This window comes from Filicampus tigris, chromosome 4, assembly GCF_054856515.1.
Source record: "Filicampus tigris isolate MCC_2025a chromosome 4, RoL_Ftig_1.0, whole genome shotgun sequence".
Taxonomy (NCBI): Eukaryota; Metazoa; Chordata; class Actinopteri; order Syngnathiformes; family Syngnathidae; genus Filicampus; species Filicampus tigris.
The window spans coordinates 8223018-8242784 of record NC_141220.1 but is presented as its reverse complement, the minus strand read 5'-3'; the positions used below and the strand labels follow the sequence as shown (position 1 = coordinate 8242784).

The following is a 19767-nucleotide window of genomic DNA, read 5'->3' as shown; positions in this document are numbered from 1 at the left end:
AAGGCCAAGGCTCAAATGAATGGCCAACTATTCACAGGGTGGGAGGAAGGTCGGCTTCAGAGGAGTTCACAGGCCCCGTCCCCATTCTTATGCAAAAGCTTCGCTTACAGACCCTTTCAGCAGGCATAAACAGTACCGAGCGACTTTCCCTCCAAAAACGTGGAGACTCTGTGGACAGAATTTATTCAACTCTTGCATCTTGCATCTGAGCTGTCATCTGCAGAAAGTGCTTTGCTTTTGGACCATATTCCAGAATGTTCTGTACAATATAACACTTTCATGAAGTAAAATGCACACACACTGTATTCCTCTTCTATAGTTTTGTTGTCATTTATTCATCTCTTTTTGTGAAGTTGTTTTTTTCTGTGCACTTCAGCAGCCAGTGCTGCGGTCACCGGGGAATGGCTGGAAATAGCCTCTTAATTAGCAGCCATTGACCTCTGACTCTGGCTCCTGACCTCACCATCTCTCTGGTCTGTTTATTGTCCTCTGGGGGAACATCCTGATCATGACCCCTGACCCCTGATGTCCTGCAAGTACTTCACCAAAACAAATAAAGACATGTCTTAAGCTTGTTTTTAGCCTACATGGTCAATACAGATGATGGGAGTCCTGGTTATTAATGGCAACACTTATTTACAGGCTTTAAAGCACACAAGAAGTTTTTAATGAATAAAATCATTCCAGTGGAGCAGTTTTATGAATGCGTTTATTTCAACATTTCAGAGGCTGGTTTCACTAATTGCTTTGCATTCAACCAGAGAAGAGTTGCAACAATTATTTAGACCCATACAAAAAAAAAACATGTTGCACGCATACACACCTCCCCGCCATCACTGAATCCATGTTGTTTTTAGATTGGGGAGATTAAGTATTTTACCACATTTGCCATTTTACAATTGAGTGAATTAATGTATTTATTTGGGCATATTTGTGCAATGCGAACTGAAATAGCAAAATGTATTTTGTCACTTCTTTTAACTTGAATTTAGAGTTTATTTATATACAGTATTTTGCTGTTTTATATATTATCCATCCATTGATCAATTCCCTGTACCGCTTATCCTCATTGTAGTCGTAGGAGAAAGGAGGATAAACATACTTTACATATTACATTTATAATATTTATTACGCTTCTACTTTATACAATACTACATTGTTGTTTCAATGGGTACATTGTCAAATTTAAAAATGTTTTCAAATTTCTCAAACGTCAAATATGAAAGCTGCTGAAAATGTCATTTTAAGCATGCAAGAAAATAAACGTGGATTTTTAATATTACGTTGCACACGATGAAAAACCGACTGACCCAAGACAGTAGCATTATTTCTGCACATTTGCTTGGGCCTGCCCTTTACGTTAACGGGCTCTCATTAATGTGTGCATTGCACTTGTTTTTCCTCGTATTTTAAAAAAAAAAAAAAAAACGGATGTAGTCCAATCCCGTGTTAACCTGTGTGTGCGTACACGTGGGTGTTTGTGTGCCCGTAACATTAGATTGAATTTCGTCTGACTTTTTTTAATAATCTCTTCACATGCTGTTTGTTTGGGTGGAAACAAGATGTCACGCCGTGTAATCCGATCGATCCCTTCCTCCTTTGCTGTTTAATGTAAACCATCCTGATTTAAAATATATATATATATAAAAAAAAAGAACATGAAGATATTGAACCTATTTTATTCATTTTGAATACACAGGTGCAGCTTCTGTCTATTGAGCAGACAATCATTCCGTTTCTTTTGCCTCAAAAAGGCGCGACAAGAAACAGCGCACGCAAAGCTTGTACAGCGCATTTTTCTCAGGCCAGCCTCAAGAAAACATAAAACATAAAACAGTGTTGTATACCTTTCAGTCCCACAGACGCAATGACATGTGCCCTATATTCACTTAACACTTATTTCGGATGCTTTCAAAAATATATTTTCGGTATCAACATGAAATCACAGCGCATTCCTTGTGCAACATTAGCCACTAAAATAAAATAGGTTACTGTTCTCTAAATTAAGACCGTATTCTTGTGCTTTTATTTCATTTTATGTTTTTACGTCATAGAAAAGTATTCATCTTTATTGTAATTAAACTAAAACGTTTTATCCATTTATATTGTAATGGTCCTTACAAATCACATTGAAAACACATGTACACATGTTTTGCGTTCTTTTTTATTTGCAGATTTTAAGATGAACACTCGGAAGTGCAGTAAAAATGTAATAGAAAAAATAAAAAAACGATATCTTTGAAAAAAAAAAATGGTGTGATGACTTTGGTCCAAAATGTACACCATCTGGAGTTGTTCCACAGCTTGTCATCTTCATCTTTTCGACCCTGCACAGACAATATAACAGAAATTACTTTTTTTTTTTTTTAAAGAAAACAAAAACATTTCAAAACAAGTGCATCGCCCTGTTTAAATTATTCAATTAAGCAACATTGCTGAAAAGGGTGCATGAGAGTCAATATGAAACATCAGCAGAGACGAGTTTAAAGTCCTTTATTTGATTGTATTTTTAAGCCTCTGCATCTACATGTTTTTCCATGTTGTTCTCTCCCATTTTCCGGCTCTATCATGGAGGGATCTCGAGGCTTTTATCCCCACGGGGAACCAGGTCCAACTCTTTCTCTGTCAATTTTCACCCACTCCCCAATTCACATGAGCCTTTTCTCCCACCAATCCTGCAATGAAGGATTTGTCCTTGTTCTTTGTCCACCTCTGATATCTTTTTTCGCCCGCTCCTTTTATTTTCTGCAGACAGCATGCAGCATATGCAAATACACACACTGCTTTATTCGTGAGCACCCCCTCCTCTGAATGAATGCAACCTTAAATGAGGCCACACTTTCACATATTTACGGAGGGGGCATGGAGACGTGCACTTATTCCAATCAGCCGGCTTGACAATTTCTCCGAAGTAATAAAATGCATACAAAAAAAAAAACATTCATCACCACAATGGACTTGAACGATGTCGAGCTGTCTTTCAAGAAGTTACACGAAAGAAATTTATCGCACGACCAATTTCTTCAGATTGCCTCCATTTTCACATTTGGGGAAAAGTGACATCCTTGTATTGCCATCATTTATAAAACTTGGATGAAATGACACTGGTGTGTCACACGCAGGGCAGTAATAAACATGTCGCTCCATCCATGTCCTTGAAAATGGAGACATTTTGCACCAAATGCAGTGTGGATTCATGTCATAGTTTTGTCAAAGTCTACACTTGAATCACATCTTGTTTTTTTTGTTTTTTTTTACTCATTTCAAACTATTCAATTCTGGTTCTTACTCCATCATAGGTCTACATTGGAGGTTTTGTTCAAAGAGCCTTTACCCTTTACTGTCCCAGCAAAATGTCCATCACTCCTGCTGACTCTAGGAGTATTCTTGTTTGAAATAAGAAGGTGCACCATGCATCTGACAAGTGGTGTATTTAGTGCCTAGCAAGCTCACAATTACACATAAAGAATGTGTTCACATGAATGCGCTTGCAGCTTAGATGAATTATAACAAACATAAACGTCTTTCTTCCAGCTGACATATAGCGAGAGAATGTGAATGGAAGTTGGGTGCATGTGTGTATGAGTGTGTGTGAGCTGCAGAGCAGTGACAGTTCGGCCTTTTCATTGGTACATTACTGCGCCTGCCGGCCTCTTCCCCATGGCAACGGCAGCGGAGGTCAAAGGCTATGTAACCCCCAACACGCAGGCAGGGACCACCTCCGTCTCGTCTCGCACTCGCCGGCCGCACCCATGAACTTGAATTTATAACACAGGAGAACTTTTGAGTCAAACTGATAAATGATCCCGTTCTGAGCAAGGGCGCAGCCAATACTCGTCACACTGTAAAGAATGATTACAAAGATGTATTAAAGGCACAGTCACCTAATTCTCCTGCGCTGCAGGACCTTCACTCAGGGATTCCTCATAATCCGAGAAAGCGTCTCGCCATCCCTCTTAACGTTGAGCTTTGCGCCAGATTAGTCCAAGTCGCATTAAAAGAGCCCGTGTGAGCCTCGCTTGACCCACATGGCAAGGCATCGCACACTCTCGGGTTCCGCCCGTGAGCTGAGCATTAAATATTACAGCGTGTGAAACATTCATAGCGCCGTGAGAGATCCAAAGATGAGCTAGAGCCCCAAGAGGACCTTGGCGGAACATAAAAAGCAGAACGAAAAGAGTATTTTCTTTACGTGGGCAAACGAATGACTCTTCTTTCTACAAACTAGTGTGCTTATCCTCATGTCAATAAGGAACACATGCAATAAAATGATGTCCAATATTTTGTCATATGTCTTAGTTAGTGATATGACCGTTTTTCCAGCGCTTTAAATGTCACTGTACTTCACACACAATATATATACAGGGAGTCCTCATTTTACAAACGGGTTCCGTTCCTACACTGGCGATGTAACACGTATTTCCACGTATGTCGGATTTCACCCTTAAAGTCGAAATTGACTTTGTATGAAAAAAAGGAAAATACATTAAAGTAAAAAGCATAAGATGCTGTACTCAGCATTACTGCTGAGAAGCGGATGGAGAAGGAGGAGGCAAAGATACTGCCGGCGCCCAAAGAGACACGAGACACGAGAAACTCTGGACGTGCTCAACCACAAGAAATGCTGGTCTTTGTAGTACAGGAAGTGCTTGTATGCGGAAGTGCGTTGTTTGGCGTGAAACTAGGGGTGGGCGATCTGGCCAAAATATCAGATCACGATTTTTAAAAAATAAAATCACGTTCACGATTTTATCATGATTTTTTTTTACATCGTTTTTTTTAAGACTAATTTGCACATTTCTGACCATTTTCCATTTCTGACATTTTTAAAATGTGTATAAAACTCTACAAGAAAAAAAAATGACATTTTAAGTCAGCTAAGCTTTCTGAACTGGTTTCAATTTGAATCGTGACAAATTTTTATCAAAATGTACAGTGAATGTAAACATAAAAGGTAACAATGTAAACATAAAAACAGCTGGTAACACAGGTCTAGTCGTTTAAAGTCCTCGTTTGCCACTGTTTTAATGGGAATCATGTCTTCAACAAGGTACTACGTCACTGCCTCAGTTACTTCTTTACACTGTTTGCTTGTTTTTTTCATATGAAGTGCTCTTGTTAAATGGCTGTGTTACCGCGGGTTGCGTTAGCTTGGAGCTAGCGGCTGCCTCCGGCTACCATGTCTGATCTCCGTTTGCTTTCTGCTTCGTGGTGACTTTCCGCTATAGCTCCTCGCTCTACAAACAAACAGGGAGGCGGGGAGTGTCACGTACGGTGCACTGTGCGTGCTGTGATTGTTTGGTCGGGTATACGCGTCAGCGGCTTTGCGTCGCCATAGAGCTAACTCTTTAGAATGTGCCACGTAGACGATCAAACGATCTTTCGGCTTTATGAGATCGTCAACACGCTAACCGCTTAACAATCTAATATCGTCATATCGCCCACCCCTACGCGAAACCCATTGCAAATACACAAGCAGAGGTAAAGAAGCTCAAGAGACGCAACACAAAAGCAGACTTTTGGAGCGAGGAGGAAACGACCTGCTTCATTCCTGTGGTGAGTGGCATGAATATCAAGTGTTTTATTGAAAGTAACAAGCGGAAATGACGTCAATTTGAGTCATGACGCCGTGTGTCGCCGTACATAGTGGGTTATTCAAATGCCGGAGCAACTCTGTTTTCACCTTAACCCGACTGCATTGACTGCATGTAAACGTAGTCACTATTAGGGGTGTAAAGTACACGTGGGTGTATTAATACGTTTCGGTACGGCATGTTCGGTTCGGTCCACTTATTAGCGCGAGCTTACGCAAGGGCGCTATTGACTGCTGCACGCAGGAGAGGAGGGCGGTGGCACTAAAGAGTAGCAAACGAATACGCAAACAAGCCAGATCTCGAAGGTCCCCCCGTATACTGCGGTCTCCTTTTGGGAACATTCTGGCTGTCCTGTTAAAATGGCTAATGGGGAAAGGTACGTGTATAAGTCCCCAAGTTGTGTCCCGACCTCTAACATAATAACACTTAAAACAACATCATCCGACTTTGAATGTTTCTTAGACGAGGTAGCACGCAGTATTTTTAGCCGAAAACAAAGTACAACAGCTCTCTCCTTCGTTCTCCGCTGCTCTTCTCACTTAGCCGTACGATGCATTCATGAGCCTCGGAAAAATCACAATTCAGCAAAACAGAGGAGAGGAGAGGAGACTGGCGGCACAAAAGAGAGCCAGAAAAGAGCCAGCGCTCGAAGGTCCCCGCATACTCTGCGGTCTCCTGTTTGGGAACATTCTGTCTTTCCTGTTAAAATCGCCGATGGGGAAAGGCGCGTGGAAGAGTCCGAAAGTTGTGTGCCGACATTGCTACATGAAATCGGCGGCAGGTAGCACGTCTAACATGCACGGCATCATCCGACTGTGAATGTTTCTTAGACGAGGGAGCAAGCAGTCTTTTTAGCCCAAAACGTCAAAATTAAATAGCGAGATTCATCATATTGTAGCGTTTTCCAGGAACACACCGTCAGACGTAGTTTAATATCACGTCTTTATTAATCCAAGTACAACTGCTCGCGCTCTTCTTTCTCCACTGCTCCAGTCCACTCGCTAGCCGTACGATGCATTCATGAACCTCGGAAACATCACAACTCAGCAACACACAAATCCGACCACAACACAGATAACCCAATTCGTTACAATATGCTTTTATAAATTTTTTTCTAAAAAATGTACCGTTTACTTGTCATCTTTTCAAAATAAACATATTTTTAAAAAAAGAAATCTGTTAATATACCGAAAATATACCGAACCGAAGTTTCCAAAAAACAAACCGAAATGTGATTTAGCATACCGTTACACCCCTAATATATATATATATATATATATATATATATATATATACATAAATACACTCACATTAAGTTAGTTCTGCCACAAGCTGCATGTAAATTAATTTTAATGCACTAGAGAATAGAAACTGTCAGTATTTGAATGCACATGGTGTAGAGAATTCCACACATTGATGTCCTAAATCCTCTATCCTCTAGTATTCAAAAAATGAAATCTGTTAATATACCGAAAATATACCGAACCGATATATATATAGCACTAGAGAATAGAAACTGTCAGTATTTGAATGCACATGGTGTAGAGAATTCCACACATTGATGTCCTAAATCCTCTTTCCTGGCCAGATGGATAATCTTGATTGAAAACACTCTTTGTTTTGAGAGATTAAACACAGATGCTTATGTTAAATCACCAGGCACCTAAATTATTGAGTGCATGACCAACTTCAAGACACATCCGCCTAAAAAAACAAAAGAGAAAAATATCGATAGTATTTGGTAGTAAGTTTCGATAGGAATAAGTTCCTCTCCTTGAGGAGAAGAGGTCGCACCGTGGCTCTGCAACAGAGCTACTGATAGCATTTCATATTCGTCTTCAATCATTGCCACCCCATCTTGATCTGTGTTACCACCACTGAGGGCTCATGTTTCATTCTTGTCTGTTTGTTTGTTAACCCAATTATACTAAACCATTTTTTCCCAATAAAAATGCGTGGTTCACAAAGCAGGGCGTCTTTCAAGGTGTGCAATTTGGAGCTGCCTGAATTAAAGTTGCTCAGATGAGCGACTGACACATTTGCATCACACAAATTTGTTTTCTACAGCGAGCTGCACGATTTACACTTGACCTTTAGATCATGATTTCTCTTCTGCACCTAAGTAATCAAGTGAAGAATGCATTTTCACCATATATGAATGCAAACATTGAAAAAAAAATAGACACGTGTCGTACAATAGTCTACAAATCTGCATATGTGTGGTTCATTATGAATGATTATCAGTGAGATACTGGGCCGGTCACGCAGGCACGAATATGTTTGTGCCATTTCAAGTCGAAAGGTTTGCAGGCGACATACAATCAGATTGAGACTGTGAATGTGCGGCTGATTTCTAATTGCATTCCACCTGTGATAAAGGCCAAGGATAGAGTGGCAAGGTGTAGGTCAGTGACTGCGCGCGTGCATGTGGTGCACGTATGCATGTTGAATCCCGCTCAATTGACAGAGAAAAACAGCATCGCATCTCCATGCCTTCCAGACATGCAGAGGGGGCTGAATAGACTAATGAACAGTCAGGTGGCACTCCAGGGCCCGCGCTGCCCCCCTCCCCAACGCGCACATATCAAACACGCATACACTTGCAAACACATTAAAACTCAGCGCCTCGCCCGACCTCGGTGCTCCGCACGACAGTCTAATGTCTCAGGCATCTGCTCGTGTCTAGTCTGGAGGGCCTTTCCCACCCTGCCCCCCAGGCCGGGCCCGCTGCGGCACCAGCTCTCACAATTGTGGGAAAGCGAGCTTTTCTGGAGGGGGGCAGGTGTGGCGGGGTGTCAGCAGTGTGTGTGTGGGGGGGTGCTCGGGGGGGGGGGGGGGGGGGGCGTTAAACAGCTATTGAGAGGGCAGTGAGCGAGAGCGAGCGGACTTGAATGATAATGTGAAAACGCACAACGCTGTTCATTAACACACAAACACGGCAGCTGCGCATGTTGGCGGTGGACACACATGCTCACGTGTTCCCGCTCGCTGCTCCTCACTGCAGAGACGCCCGAGCAGCTTAGCGACGGTCACAATATTAGCACGGCCCAAAATACGAACCCAACGCAAAATTCAACCAGGGCAAACTAATCATGCACAACTGTGACACTGTCAAAAAGGTATTTGTTTAATAACGTGTATGAACGCAGGTGTAGGACAACCCTGCATCACAGCTGGGAGCTGTCATAAATGTTGACCCTAATGACACCAAATCGAGGTCAACAGAACATTAGGGGCAGCTCTCATCATCGTGCTGTACAGTAGTACACCATGACAACCTGCAACCACACTAATAAACATATTGGTGAATGGATGAATACCTTCTACAGTGATATCAATACTGAGCAACGATAACTTGAAACAGTTGAATATCTTATGCAGCTCTTGTGGTGATATATATATATATGTATATATACACACACATATATATATATACATATATATATATATATATATATATATATATATATATATATATATATATATATATATATATATATACACACACATATACATATAGATACATACATATATATATATATATATATATATATATATATATATATATATATATATATATATATATATATATATATATATATATATAAGGGGTGTAACGGTACGCTAGATCACATTTCGGTTCGGGTTTTGGAAACTTCGGTTCGGTATATTTTCGGTACAAAAAAACAGATTTAAAAAAAAAATGTTTATTTTGAAAAGATGACAAGTAAATGGTACCATTTTTTGAAAAAATAAATAAAAGTGAACCATTCGGGTGATATTCTAAGGAATTACACCAGAATAAAAAATACACTAACAATAAAGATCTCTTAATTTTGTAAATTAAGACACTGAAATCTTTGAATACTCAGCAGCAACAGCCTATGACACACCTAAGTATTCACATTAAAGACAAGTTGTCATTAAAGTACATGTATACACTTTTTGTGATGAAAAAAAATATACTGTACATACAATAACAGTTGCAATTATTGCTAACTATATTAAAACTCTTTTTATAATGAAAAAAATAAAGTAACCTTAAAAAGCCTTTATGAAATTGTACACACTTTTTAGACATTGAAATCTTTGAATGTTCAACAGCATATTGTAACGAATTGGGTTATCTGTGTTGTGGTCGGATTTGTGTGTTGCTGAGTTGTGATGCTTCCGAGGTTCATGAATGCATCGTATGGCAAGCGAGTGGAGCAGCGGGGAGAGAAGAGCGCGAGCAGTTGTACTTGGATTAATAAAAACGTGATAATTAAACTACGTCTGACGGCGTGTTCCTGGAAGACGCTACAATATGCTAAATCTCGCTGTTTAAGTTTGACGTTTTTGCTCCCTCATCTAAGAAACATTCACATTCGGTTGATGCCGTGCATGTTAGACGTGCTACCTGCCGCCGATCTCATGTAGCAAAGTCGGCACACAACTTTGGGACTCCTCCACGTACCTTTCCGCATCGGCGATTTTAACAGGAAAGACAGAATGTTCCCAAACAGGAGACCGCAGTGTACAAGGGGACCTTCGAGCCCTGGCTCTTTTCTGGCTCTCTCTTTTGTGCCGCCACTCTCCTCTCCCGCGTGCAACAGTCAGTAGCGCTGTAACTCGCACTGCTAATAAGTGGACCGAACCGAACGCAAGTGGACCGAACCGAACATGCCATACCGAAACGTATTAATATGCCCACGTGTACGTTACACCCCTGAGATATATATATATATATATATATATATATTTTTTTTTTAAATATATCGTCACTATCCTGTGAAAAATACTTGTCTACTTTTATCAGTTTTCTTAATTTTCACAGGACAGTGGCATATATGTATGTATGCCACAATTAGGTTCCTATGTGTGTGAGTATGTGTGTGTAGGCGTACGTGAGACTGAGCGTATGTAAGGTGGCAGGGACTTTTTAATATTTGATGGCATCAGATGTTTCCTGTTTGATTTTGCGAGACTTTTGGGAGAAGTTGTATGTCTGTGAACATATCAAATTTTTAATTATCTACAGCATGTAGCAATACTTTTTTAATATAGAGAATCATTAGTCAGCCGATTTAATGAAAATAAATGGCTGGAAATTGAACAAGATCAATGAATCAATTGGCGGGACAAAATAAAACTATTTAAATAAAAATAGGACTCATTATACACACACACAAACACACACACACACACATTATATACACAGACACATACACAAATGCTACTATGTAACGTGTGAGTCAATCCCATGTGCCAGGTGGACGACAACATGGCGTCCAGCATGCTGTGTGCAAAGGAACAGTGTGACATGAGAAGGTGGCAGCTTTCCTTCAACCAGTGCCAGCTCATTAATTTTGTTTGCTACCCAGCCCCCTTCCTACCAGCACCACCCACACCCCCCCAAACCCCCCCTCACCCACTAACTGCTAATTAGCAGGAGGAGGACAGATGAAAAAGGGGGAGGCCATGTGTGTGTGTGTGTGGTGTGTGTGACTGGGGAAGAAATAAGGAACTCATCTTTTCTTCATCCACGTTCATGTCAGTCAGTAGACACACACACACACACACACACACACACACAGTGTTACCCTACATAAAAAGGATGATGCAACCCACCTGGTACGTCAGCCCAGCCATTTTAGATATCACGGCAAGATCTCCCAAGATGGCTTCTCCGCCCGCAGTCAGGATCCGAGATCGGCCAAGGTCTTTGTCTGCCTCCTGGCATGGGCACAGTGTCTGTCACTGGCAGTGCAGATGGCATCCCATCGCTTCTGGGAAAAAAGAGGAGAGGGCGGAGGAAGCGCGACGACCTCATCCTCCTTTTTGCCGAACAATGCTTCCACCATCTTTTCAAGTCGAATGGCGCTAATTGAAACTCTGTAACGACAACATCAATCAGGATTGAGAAAAGTAGCCCGCATTGAATTGTCGGTTATGATGAAAGCTACACAAAGAGAACCAATGCGCGTTTGGATGCTTGACTCTCAGATAGGTGATTAAACGTTGCTCTAAACCTGGGCTTATAATTCAGCTGCTCATCACACGAGCGACAACGAAGGCAAAGAATCATTCATGTGGTCGAGGTTCAAAGGACGACACAATGGTGCCTTGGAGCATCCCATAAATAAAGACACCTATGAGAGGAAGAGGCTGGGACCACAGCCCTTTTCACATACCTAATATCCTGCAGTGAAACGAAGCAATTAGACAGCGAGCTCCACTGCAATAGGTAGTTAACGCACTGAATGCAAACTCATCTCACTCTGGTGCTCTTCAGTCTTTAGTGGCTCACACGGATATGGACTGCATCACACTCAAGGAGCAAGTTGAAAAGTTCACCTCCCATCTACAGGATGGGGAGGCCCCTCTCATTGAGGCCTGCTACAATGTATCTCAAAGACTCTTAAGATTCGTTACAGCTTTTAAGCACAAATGCCAAGTGTTTTTTTAAACCCTGTTCTGCAGAGGGTGCTACACCACTCCACGGCATTATTAGTGGTCCTGGGGACATTAATGCCAGCACAAAGCACTTGTTTCCCCCTTTCTTTCCTCTGTCAACAAAGCGCCCTAGATGTTTTACATTTAAATCAAATGAAAAGATTCACGTTGGCACTTTATGACAAGCTTACACACCAATCTAGTTCATTCCGTGTTCAGTCATTTGATATGAATATTTATGAAGTCTGCAGCAAACAATGTGCCCAACGTGTGTGTTTGCTTATTTAACAACAAAGTCATGATGCAGAGGAGACCTGTGCTCAACCCGGCATCAAAAACTGTTTAAAACAAGCTGTCTATATCACTGATTTGATAAGTGTCTTGGTGATGTGCATCCTCAAAACAAACTTGTGTGAAATCCAATTACTCCCAAAGATTAATATATCTCTGCACATGTTAATATGATTTGAATTAATAGGATGTGGTCATTCAATCTGCCATATTTACATTTTCATTAATCATTACAGTCATAATATTAAATAAGATACATCACTGCACTTTTCAATTCCGGTCCATTTATATTTCTCCACTTGACTCTGTTTTTCATTGCACTGTACAGCAGTACTTTTTGACATTACAGTATAGCATTGCAAACTCTCATGTTGATTATGCACATACTACACAGTCTTTAGTTTCTTTTTACTGCTGCAAGCATCTGTCATTTTCATTTACAGTACATTGTATACTTTGTTATGTGCTGTGGTATACAAGAGTGCTTGAGGATGTAAGCAAAATTAGTAGTTTACATACTGTCTACTTGTTCATATTTGTGCATAAAGCGTATAGCATTATTTTTGAACTGCAAAGAATTTCAATGAAGAAGCACTTTATGAAAAACAATTCTTACCTTACAGGTATAGACCAGCCTTTGATCTCTTTCTTGCTTTCTTTCTCTCTCTCTCTCTCGCTCTCTCTCTCTCGACGTTAATTACGGAAGTCATCCCTACATTCGGTTATCTAGCTTTATGACAGGTATTTAACACTCATACAGCTAGATAACCAAAGACAGAAACAGGCTCCCAAACCATCTGATTGTTGCAACCATACATGATTCCACTTAGCATCTAGAGGGGGCAAACATCTGTCATTATTTCCAAAATGAGTAAAAATCAATTTACAGCATTTTACAAAATAATCATAACAACACAACGGAAACATATATATTTTTTCCTAATATTTTGTTCAGTATATTTTGTTACATTTTAAAGAGAGTAGTAATAGCTCGTAAAATATAAAATCGTTATCTAGGTCACCATTCATCATATTGTAGTCCCTTTTATTTTAATAAAAAAAATATACAGTAGGTTTATAAAATATCTATAAAGAATGTACACTGGTTAAAGCCAAAAAATAAATGATGGGCCGAAACCGCCTGCCATGTGGCCTATTTAGCACAAATTAATACAGTAAAGTAGCGTCATTGAAGAAATTGTAATTCAAACGGTTCTTGAATGATACCTTACGTAAGAGACGTGCGATAAAATGTACATTTCCACGAGATTACAGGACATCTTTGATAGTGAGGCAATTTAAGAGGCCGCGTGTGTGTGTAGCATTTCTTGAACGTCAACTATCTCTTGGACGTGTTCAAACTCAAGTTGTGCTCATCAAGGTTATAACACACGAATGAAAGCAAGAAGCAAAGAAAGAAAGGGAAAGAAATGGAAAGAAAGGGCCGACCGGGCGACGGCGTGAGACGTCAGATGACCGTGACCGTGCCTCAGTCCTTTCCAACTCGCCATTTGCTACACTTGACGTGCACTCACTTCGTTTTGTCTCGACGTTTTTCAATAGCCCCCAATCTTCACTTTTAATTAGACTTATGTCATTGGCCTACTTCTAAAACTATGGGGTTGGACTCACAACGTAATGTTACAGGCCAAAATAATACAAGCGTGCAATATTACTGAGTACAACATTATTATATATATAGTCATTAATGGCTACGTTTTTTGTTTTTGTCGTTTTTTTGTTTTTTTTTAACAAAGTCAGAGCGTACAATAATGTGTTCCCTGAATGCACCATAGCAATAGGACACATGGTGTGAAGCAGGTAAAACGTGATGGAGGCGTAAATCATCTCCTTTAAAAACATTCTCTTACCTATTTGTGAGCCCGGGCCGTAAAGTCCCTTACCAACAGTCGACTTGAAATTTCCACACGGATGTTATTTCTCGCACTGGCCCAGGTAGAGTGTCCTTTCCATCCTCGTTCCTCCACCTTCTCCCTTTCCTCCAGCCTGCGCGCTTCGCCTACTGTCACTCAAACCGCTCCGAGATGACGTCACAACCAGCTCGCCCTCTTTGACCAATCGCGGACTCGACAGGTTCCGAAGAGTGTTAAATGGTGTAGGATGTGTCACTCGAAAACAAGTTGTTGAGTGTTTTTTTTTTGGTTTTGTACATTTTTTTTCACATTCATATCCTTTTTGTAAAATGATGAATTAATGTTGATTTTTGTCTTCAAGCAAAAAAAACCCACCCACCCCCCAAAAAACGGACTTGAAAAATATCACATGAGGATTGTATCGATTTTTGACTGTTTGCTGTCTCATTTTACATGAAACTTCAATTTCTTTTTGTCGTCCTTGAGGCGTTTGCATAAATTGATTGGAATCTACCAGTATTATTTGACTACAGTCTACACACAGACACACTGACAACATATCCGAACAAAAATTAAGCCATGATGAGGCCAAACGAATTGGTTGCGTTTTTAGAATCACTTCCTATCCACTGTCACTTTTATCAAACACAAGGCCCCAGGGGCCAGATCTGGCCCGCCACATCATTTGGTGTGGCCCGTGAAAGCAAATTATGCGCATTGACTTAATGTTTCTTGCTAAAATGCCAAAATTGCAAATTGTTGAGATATTGCAAGCCTTTTTTGTTACCCATTTAAAAAATAAGTAATACTATTCGACCAAATAGGTTTTTACTGGCCACTGATTTTAAAACTAAGTATTCATCAATTTGTTGTGTAGATGTAATTCAAGGTAACCCTACATTTACAGTATTTGGGTTCACAATCATAGCAGCCCTCCGAAGGAAATCATTACTACGATGTGGTTTGATAGTGAGTTCTCCATTATGCAGTGTTGTTTGAATTTGTAGTGATTATGGATTATCCCCTGTATTATGGGTCACCAACATGGTTCCCACCATGTAACCAGGTAACTTCCAAGGACTACACGCATAGCCCGTGGCTGTGTTCTAAAAATAGCTCAACAGTGATTGGACATTGTGATTTTCTATGGCTATTGTTGGGGTCATGATTTGATCATGTAAACACTTGTAGAGATAAAGTGATAAAGGTAAAGTGTTGCACACTGATATTTATGTATCGTACTTCGTTATCCGTCATTGAATTATTGCAAGAAATTCTTAACGTGATCGGTGTCTTCTTCACATATAAACCCCAATTCCAATGAAGTTGGGACATTTGTGTAAACCGTAAATAAAAACAGCATGTAAATAATTTTCAACCTGAATTCATTTGAACACACGACAAACACATTTAATGTTAAAACTGTTCAAATGTATATATTTATTTTTGTCTAGTTACGGTATTAATTGTAATTTGCAAGTATTCACTCATTTTGAATTTGACATTGCAACACGTTACAAAAAAGCTGGGACAGGGCCACAGCCCTTCGCGTGACAGTTCCAGCAGTAACCACCTGAGGAAATGTAGTATGTTTACCATTGCTTGATCGCACCTTTACTGTTAACAACGCTCATTTAGCGTTTTGCAACTGACTGAGGACATTGATATGTTAAGGCTTTGTAGGTGGAAGTCTTTCCCATTCTTGCTTGATGTAGAACAAGGACTAGTGGAGCAGTTTTGCTAATAAATGACTGTATTTGGGGAGTAACTTTCTATTTTTGAGCAGCATCTTTTTGTCGGTTGATCCCAGGGACCTGAAGTAAGAGTTTTAATAAAAAATAAAAATATGACAATATAACAAACAATTGTTTTTCTATTTTATATAATCATCTGATCCCCCCCACCCCCAAATTCACATTGTGAATTCACTCTGTTTGTTGGCTAGAAACATTTTCAGTTGGGCAATTTCAAGCTCAATTATAAATTTCAATTTGAACTTAGTATTTCTGAATTTTTAAATGGTGTTTCAGCAAAATTAAAGAGACTTTTTTTAAAGATTAGTTCTACTGTATTGTAATGTTGTCACGTTTCCGGGATGGAGGACCTAAATGCAGGGAGGCAGGAGAAGCAGGGGGTACTGAAGAAAATATTTATTAACAAAAACGAGAACAAACAAAACTTGAAAAGTCCAAAACTCTAAGTAGCAAAGAAATACTAAGAAACAAAACATAACACTGGTAGAAAAGAAACAACCTGACAGCGACAATGATCCGACCAGGACAGAACAAAAACTAGGAACTTAAATACAAGCATACTGACAAGACAATGAGAAACACCCGGACGAGACACATAAGGTAGGAGGGAGCTGATTGGCTAACACAAGGGGGTGGAATGCAGACAAGTGGACACAATCATTGACGAGACAGACACAGAAATACTGAGAAAACAAAACTAAAAAAAGCCCAAACATAACAAATGTAATGTAATTGTGAGAACATTTATTGTGCAGACCTCATCATTCAATATCAAAACTCTGGACTCTATTGTGAAAACAAACAAATAACATTATTGACATAATTATTTTATACTAGATTAGTGTACTTTTAACTTAGGCTTATACGTCACTCCTCCTAGCTGGCATACGTTGTAATGGAATTTAATTCAATTACGGTTTCCGGTTCGGTTTAGCGAGTATGATTTTATCTCCAGAGTATAATTTTCTCTCCAGAGACCAGACACTTATTAACACTTATTGCCTGCTATTATGCTGTTCAAAGTTGGATAGTGGTCCACTTTAAGGCAGTTCTTGCCAGACATCTATGAAAAGTGTACTTTCACCCAAGCACTTAATTTGTGTGTGAAATGATCACATCATCAATCATAGGTTATTTTAGCAGTTAGTTGTTTCCTCGTAATCACCTCGTAACAACGATACTTGTCAGAAATGTATCTTACATGATGATTACTGACTTAATTGCGACTCTGTAACATGTTTAGCCACGCACGCAAACTGTAATGCGAAACTGCTTATTTCAAGCCTTCATTCGCTCAACAGTTCGGAGTCTCTGTTGTCAAATTTTGCATTTCATAATGTGTCAGGGGCGGCACGGCGGTCGACTGGTTAGCATGTCCGCCTCACAGTTCAGAGGTTGTAGGTTCGATCCCGGCCCTGGCCTCCCTGTGTGGAGTTTGCATGTTCTCCCCGTGCCTGCGTGGGTTTTCTCCGGGTACTCCAGTTTCCTCCCACGTTCCAAAAACATGCATGGTAAGTTGATTGGACTCTCTAAATTGCCCCTAGGTGTGATTGTGAGTGCGGATGTTTGTCTGTGTGCCCTGCCATTGGCTGGCAACCAATTCAGGGTGTCCCCCGCCTACTGCCCGAAGACAGCTGGGATGGGCTCCAGCACGCCCCGCGACCCTTGTGAGGAGAAGCGGTATAGATAATGGATGGATGGATGGATAATGTGTCAGTCATTTTCAGTGGGAGACAGGTCAGGCCAGTTTTGGTACTAGCAGTCTTTTATCGCAAAGCCACCACACTTTTGTAACACAGGCAGAATTTGGCTTGACATTGTCTGCTGAAACAAACACGGACTCCCTCAAGAAGACATTGCTTGGATGGCATATGTTGCTCCAAAACCTGTATGTACCTTTCAGCATTATTGGTGCCTTCACAGATGTGCAAGTTACTCATGCCATGAGCACCGACATCCCCCCATACCCTCACAGATGCTGGCTTTTGAACTTTGTGCTAATAACACCCTGGCCTGAGGACACAGCGTCCATGATGTCCAAAAACAATTTGAAATGTGGGCTAGTCAGATTACAGCACGCTTGCATGGGAGAGTTTCACCTTGCATTTGTAGAAATAGCGACAGACTGTGTTAACTGACAATGGTTTTCTGAAGTGTTGCTGAGCTGAAGTGTAGGAGCAATATCCTTTACACCAGTGATTCTCAACCAGTGTCATGTGGCACATTAATTTGCCGTGAGAGATCATCAGGTGTGCCGCGGAAAATGAGGCGGAAAATGAGCCATTATAAATTATTTATACAAAAATATGTTATTTTCTAGCGGCACGGTGGTCAACTGGTTAGCATGTCCGCCTCACAGTTCAGAGGTCGAGCACTCCAGCACTCCCCGCGACCCTTGTGAGGATAAGCGGTATAGATAATGGATGGATGGATATTGAGAAGCATAGTCCTTTAAACTGTTGGATTATTTGCTCACCCAGTGGATCACAAAATGGTAAATTTCGCCCCTTACTTGCTTGTGAACAAGTGAGCCTTTTGGATGCTCCTTTTGTAAAAAATACTCAATCGTGACACTCAGCTGCTTACAATTAACCTGTGTTGGTGGTTGGGGACCACTGAATTATACAGTCCAAAATCTATATACTAACTGTACTGTACAATACTGTATAGCAGTGATTCTCCGTTTTTTACGCTAAGCTTCAAGTATCACCATAATGAACAAATGATTTAGTAGATATGGATTTCACATAAAAGTTAAAATTGTGCCCAAATTTTAAAAAACACAGTTAAAGATTACCGGTAAATGAATATGTATTGAACTTAAAATCTTAAAACAACTGAAAACAGTTACTTGGGCAGAGTTTCTTTCACATATCACTAATTGAGCCCGCATACAATTAGTGGTACTTGAAATACTCTCTTGGGATTCATTGTGTATAGTGAATAAGGAGTAGGGAAATAAGTGAATGATTCCATCCATCCATCCATAATCGATACCGCTTATCCTCACAAGGGTCGCGGGGCGTGCTGGAGCCTATCCCAGCTGTCTTCAACCTACCATGCATGTTTTTGGAATGTGGGAGGAAACCGGAATACCCAGAGAAAACCACGCAGGTACAGGGAGAACATGCAAACCCCACACAGGGAGGCCGGAGCTGGGTTCGAATCCACGACCTCTAAACTGTGAGGCGGACGTGCTAACCAGTCGGCCGCCGTGCCGCCTGAATGATTCCAAATACAGGAATTGTTTGACGGGGTCAGTGGAGCAATGAACATCCGGACAAAGTTTCTGCTCTTCATTTTCTTAGGAGCATTGTAATAATTCCTGGATGGTGAAAGCTTGGATCAATCAGCACTCTTTGTAACAGTGACAACTGAATGGATTATGAATTCATTTTATGTTTTTTATATTGTATAGTATCATATCAAATGTGAAATATGAAAGCTATATTTGATACCCGTTAAATGCTGAACTATTGTGCTAATTTTGTCAGGGATGATCATACATAAAGTGTAATATTCAACTTTCTAACTAGTTCAATTGTATTTAACATGCTATTATTGTTTTATATCATATTATATCTAGTTCTATGGTACTACTTTGGCACTATTTGTTAAAACAAATTTTAAGATTGAGTGTTTAGATTCCAGTGCATCTCATACCAAGGTAAGTTCCTTGTTTATGTTGCACACATAGTCGGGGAAAGAGGCCAATTAAGTCTTGTCAGTCCAGCGTTTTCTTCTTTAGCCTGGCAATGTATATATTAGCCATATGGTGCGAGAGAAGCATGAGAAAGCACATCTTGTCAACAAAATAAG

The 19767-nt window shown here is 40.3% G+C and overlaps 1 long non-coding RNA gene across 1 annotated transcript; it reads right to left on the bottom strand.

Moving 5' to 3' along the window:
- Positions 1-2146: 2146 nt before the first annotated feature.
- On the bottom strand, positions 2147-14324 carry LOC147148385 (uncharacterized). Its single transcript, XR_015086669.1, has 4 exons — positions 14192-14324; positions 12937-13153; positions 11205-11468; positions 2147-2327 (listed from the first exon to the last, which is right to left on the bottom strand). It is a non-coding gene; the product is annotated as an uncharacterized LOC147148385 (long non-coding RNA).
- Between the last annotated feature and the right edge of the window lie 5443 nt (positions 14325-19767).